Here is a 6,000-nt window from a genome sequence, read left to right as displayed (position 1 = left end):
TTATGGCCATATTTTTATGCCCCAAAAATTCCCCCAAATTTCAATTTACCTCGTGCATATATCCAATTTATATTATATTGTAAATTAGGCCTAAGCTATAATACATTGGTTCCACTTACCAACTTGACTGAAATAATCTGTTTAATAGTCCCTTTTTAGGAAATCATGGGTCAAAATCGACATCCATGTTGAAAATCTTGCAAGCCGTATTTTAACTCTCGCGGCGCATGACGTCATCTAATTCTCATCCCTTCTAGTCTACGCCGAAGGCAAAATTATTAGGAATGGAAAAACTGTGCGCGAGCTACACGTTCGTAATGGCGTTATCACAGTTTTTCCGTCTCTAAAGAGAGAGCTGACCCTACCCAAATAAGAGGCTTAAAGAACAAAAAAGACAGAAAATTTGTTCTAGATTGCATGATAACAAAATGTCTTCAAGTTGGAAAATAACGACTATTAATTGTCAAATTGACTTAGGAGCTATAGAGCCAATAAGTAATAGTCTTGATTTTCAGACCATTGTACCAAATGGTCATACGTTTTATGCTGCGCAAAGATTCAATCAGTTTAATTTTGGCCATCACAAGCAGTGGGTAATTGGTGTAGACAAATGCTCATGCACCATTTACAGCTCATTTTTTGTATGTTATTACCAAAGAAGAAAAAAATCCAGTCAGTCACTCGATAGTGTCTGACAGTGAAGTCTAGCAAGTAAACGGGTTTCCTTGCATAATTTGAATATTAGGACACTGCTAACGTTTAAATTTCACAGATAGGACATACATGACATATTCATAATTCCTGCAAAGTTCTACAGAATTTGAGGTTGGCTGCAAAAGGGACATAGTATCTTTAAGGTCAAAGTTAAAACAATATTTGAAATTCATATCCAACTCTAAAGATTTAGTTTGTTTCTTACTATTTTTCGCACCATTTTTTTCAATATCATTCATTTCCTCTATACAGTGCGTCCCAAAAGAAACTATACACTTTTGAAATGGCTGCCAAAAAAGAAAAAAAATATTCTTAGTTGAGAAATGTTATATGTATGGAAAGCTCATAAACTCAACTTTCATATGACACCAAAAAGTCTGAAAATAATTCATGCTTGGGTGAGCACTACTCACTTTTGTAAAGGGTATGAAAATTAGGTTGCGAAGGAATTAGCCTTCAAATTTGTGAGAGGTAAGTCCTTTGGAGCTTACGGAATTGTGTTCATGGGAGTCAGGACGGGGTGATGGTACATGGTGCAGGGGAGGTGAAATGTAGGGTAGGACTTTGTTGGGTAGATGGGATAAGGGTCAAGAGGACATGTATGCCCCTCCCCCTCCTCTCTTTCTCTCTCTCTGCCCGGGTATGCTTGTGCATATCTTGATAATTCATTAGACAATCAACAATGTATCTGTCAATCGGTCAATCAATTAATCAATCAAGCATTCAATCACCATTCAGTATTTCAATCAATTTAATCATTCAATAAATCGATCATAATTAATCAATAACTCAGTCAATCACTCAATCTATCAACCAACCAGTCATTTTAGCACTTGAGTTTCGCACAAGAAATACGGTACAGTTTAACACGAATTCACAAATGTGTAAAATGAACAGTCAGTCTTTCTTTTTAGTTTTCAATTTTACAACTGTTTCATCCATCTTGTAAGAGAAAAAAGGGGTGAAAATATCTAATGGAAACTAAAAATCAAAGTCTTCCAGTTCAATGGCCTACATGTCCACCTCCTCTTTCGAGGCACAATCTTTGTAAAGGTTTTTTTTCAAAGTCACAGATGTAAAAAAAAAATAACCGTTTGTAACATGGACATTACAACATGTACCATCACCCCATCCTGACTCCCATGAACACACCACTGAGTCTACCAGGGAAATGTACAATGCTACAATAAAAAATGCAATTCCTGTTCACTCATGCATAAAAGTTTGGTTTAATAAACCATGAAATTCACTCAGCAAATCATGAATGTATCATAACACCCTCAATTTTGTAAGCTCCAAAGGATTTACCTCTCACAAATTGAAAGGCTAATTCCTGCGCAACCTAATTTCCATACCTTTACAAAAGTGAGTAGTGCTCACCCAAGCATGAATTATTTTCGGACCTTTTGGTGTCATATGAAAGTTGGGTTTATGAGCTTTCCATGCATACCGGTATACAACTTTTCCCCCAGAATTATATATTTTTTTATTCGGCAGCCATTTCAAAAGTGTATAGTTTTTTGGGGGACGCACTGTATATTGTATTGATTGGTACCACCACCCAACTACTACTCAGCCTACAAATAGATTTGCTTTTAATATATCGTCGGTGGGGTGACAAAAACCTTGTATCTCAATTTTTTGAGATTTTGATTTTTTTGCATAATTTTGTACCTAATGGCCTACGACACCACCTGATAAATCCATGGAATGCCTCCTTCTCTGTTTTTTCACAAATTCCACACATTTTCATTTCATTCATTTCATTATGCCGTCCACATAGGCCGGGGGCCTCGTGATGGCTTCTGTATGGTGATGGTATGCCAAGTTTTTCTGTCCGCAGCCAGTCTTGATGCATCTGTCAGCCTTGGTATGGATCTTGCTTTGCAGTCCTCTGAGATGCAGTCAAGCCATCTTTTGGGTGGACGGCCTCTGGGTCGATTTCCTGTGACCTTTCCTTCCACGGCAATTTTGGGGTATCTTGTAGGTTTCATTTTTAGGGAATTTAATCACCTAAATAAAAGAAATAGAAATAGATTTCTTTCCTACCTTGTCTCGTAGAAACACCTGTTGAGTACAGATACTTGGAACATTTATTATATCACAAGTAGTAGTTCAAATATTGCACAGCACCCGTAGAAAGAATATGTAAGACCATGTACAAAGTAATGACGCTTCTTCGCGAATTAAGTAAAGAAGAAGAAACTTATAATCTCTATAAAGTAATAAGGCCTCAGAACCGAGTAGAGAAACAAGCGAAGAAATATGACAAGAATTAAGATGAAGCTGAATTAGCTTTGCTGTAGATAGACTCTCTAGAATACGTGTGCTCTATATGAACAGCTCAGGAGAAGTGATGAAAATATAGGTGTGGCAAATAAAGCAAGCAAGTGTAATGTCCCTGTACAGTATAAGCTATACCAGTACATTAGGTGGTTGCACATCCCAACCCATAGGGTATGGAATGTGCTTGCCAGAGTAAGTATTTGTGGTACTCTAGTAATGCAACAGGTGTCACTAAAGAAATGAGTGACAATGGAATAAAAGGCTAGACTTCAAGCCACACAATAAAGACAAGACAATAATATTTACAAATGCAAAGTTCTCCAAAGGTCAAGTCACTACAGTAGCTCCCCTCTAGATTTGTTGCCGAATGAAAAGTAGCAACAAATCGATGAGGAAATATAGACCTACATGCATGTTGACTTGAAAATACGAAAATATGGTAATACTGTTGAAACACAGTAAGTTTAATATGCTTCACCCGACTTCGAAAAAATCCACGAACCTCACTGGCCATCTAACTTGACGACCAGACCTGGTCTTTCGAATCTCAGGAGTGTTCTGCTTCAGTGCAGGATCCAATGCTAACGGTGCAGGATCCAGTGCTAACGGAGCAGGATCCAGTGCTAACGGAGCAGGATCCAGTGCTAACGGAGCAGGATCCAGTGCTAAGTCTGCGGAGTTGGATTGCCGAGGGACTTGGATAGGTGGATCTTGACCCTTCCTAGATTGAGCAGGGAGATCTTGCTCCATGAAAGCTGGTTTAAGTCTCTCAACACTGACAGTTTCACGTTTACCATTGTAATCAATAGTAAAAAACTTGTCAGAGCGTTGAAGGACTCGAAAAGGCCCCCTGTAAGGAGGTTGAAGGGGCCAAGAAGATTAGTGAGAGCAAGGAAGAGTGCTGACTCAAATTGTCTACCCCTGTCTGTAGTAAGAGTAGTTGGAGCACCAAACACCGCTACCCATCTGGCCACAAAAGTACGTGCTACAGTATCCGCAGTGATATCTGGGATAGGTATAGCTTCTGGCCATCTGGTGTAACGATCCACACAAGTAAGAAGGTACGTGTTACCCTCTGAAGTAGGAAGTGGGCCTACAAGATCGATGTGCACATGAGAGAAACGCGCATCAGGTGAGGTAAAAGTGCCAAGTGGAACTTTTGTGTGTTTATGCACCTTGCATCTCTGGCATTCAAGACATGTTCTGGCCCATTTCCTGATATCATGATTAATACCAGGCCAAACGAAACGTTCCGTGATGAGCTTTTGAGTGGCCCTGATCCCAGGATGGGATAGTCCGTGGAGGGCGTCAAAAATAGCTCGTCTGTGTTTGACTGGAACAAGGGGTCTAGCAACACCTGTCGAAACATCACATAGCATGGTAGTAAGAGAACCAGGAAGCGATATAGACTTGAGCTGAAGCGAGGAGTCCTGTACCTCACTATCATCCTCTTGATCTTTCGCAATGGCTGCAAAATCTATGACCGAGGACGAATCAACTCTGTCGATACACAGACGGGAGAGAGCGTCTGCTGCTGTGTTCTCCCTTCCTGCTATGTGGTGTATCTCAGATGTGTATTGGGATATGAAATCAAGCTGGCGGATTTCACGAGGTGAGTGTCGGTCAGGCTTTGAATTCAAAGCATGGGTGAGAGGTTTGTGATCCGTGTAGATGGTAAATGTGCGACCTTCAAGCAGATGTCGAAAGTGCTTTACACCGAGGTAGGCTGCTAACAGTTCCCGACCGAAAGTGCTGTACTTAGTCTCGGCAGGCTGTAGTCTCTTAGAAAAGAAAGCCAACGGTTGCCAAATACCATCTACCAGCTGTTGGATAGTTCCCCCAACTCCCACATCAGATGCATCAACCAACAGGCATAGAGGAACATCAATTCTAGGATGAACTAAAACTGCAGCGTTAGCTAACTGATCTTTAGCCTGATTGAAAGCAGAAAGTTCTTGTTCACCTAGGGTAATTGGTTGGTTCTTCTTCAATCTATTTTTCAACAGATCCGTGAGAGGCTGGAGTACTTCTGCACACCGCGGAATGAACCGTCTGTAGAAATTGATCAGCCCGAGGAACTCTCGTAGTTTGGTAAGTGATGTAGGTATCGGAAAATCACGGATGATCTTCACCTTGTCACTAAGTGGCTGTATTCCTTCTGAGTCAACTTTATGCCCTAGAAAGGACAGTAAAGGTACTCCGAACTGACACTTAGCGGGGTTGAGAATGATTCCATACTCTTGCAGGCGGTCAAAGAGTAAACGGAGATGTGTCTCGTGTTCGTCTTTGGTAGTACTAGCTACAAGAATATCGTCTAGATAAACATAGACGAAAGGAAGACCGCGAGTGACATCATCCATCAATCTTTGGAATGTCTGAGCTGCATTGCGAAGACCAAACGGCATCCTAACAAACTCGAATAATCCAAAAGGGGTGGTTATAGCTGTCTTGTGGATATCGCTAGGCTCGACTGGGATCTGATGATATGCCCTGATGAGATCAATCTTGGAAAAGATTGTCTTGCCACTAAGTGACGCAGAGAAATCTTGCAAATGAGGAATAGGGTATCTATCAGGAATAGTACGAGCATTAAGCATGCGATAATCTCCACAAGGTCGCCAGTCCCCTGGTGTCTTCTTCGGAACCATGTGCAAGGGACTTGACCAGTTGCTATCAGATTGTCTGATAATGCCGAGTTCAAGCATGTGTTCAAACTCTGCCTTGGCAATCTGCTGCCGATCTGGAGCAAGCCGACGAGGGCGAGCTGAAGCAGGTGGGCCTCGAGTTTGGATATGGTGGGTGGTTGTATGCTTGACTTCTGAGTGCTTGTACACTGGCCGGGTGATGTCAGGATACTCACGAAGAAGGGAGTGGAAACGCTCCGAAGTATCTTGCTTGACATACACCGGGCTAATGATGCCTGTGTATGTACCGACTCCCTGTACTGTAAGAGTGGTGGTGGTGTCTATCAGCCGTCGATGTTTGATGTCGACTAATAGT

The sequence above is a fragment of the Strongylocentrotus purpuratus genome, unplaced genomic scaffold, assembly GCF_000002235.5.
Source record: "Strongylocentrotus purpuratus isolate Spur 01 unplaced genomic scaffold, Spur_5.0 spur5_scaffold_18, whole genome shotgun sequence".
Lineage (NCBI taxonomy): Eukaryota > Metazoa > Echinodermata > Echinoidea > Camarodonta > Strongylocentrotidae > Strongylocentrotus > Strongylocentrotus purpuratus.
This window is presented reverse-complemented; position numbering follows the sequence as displayed.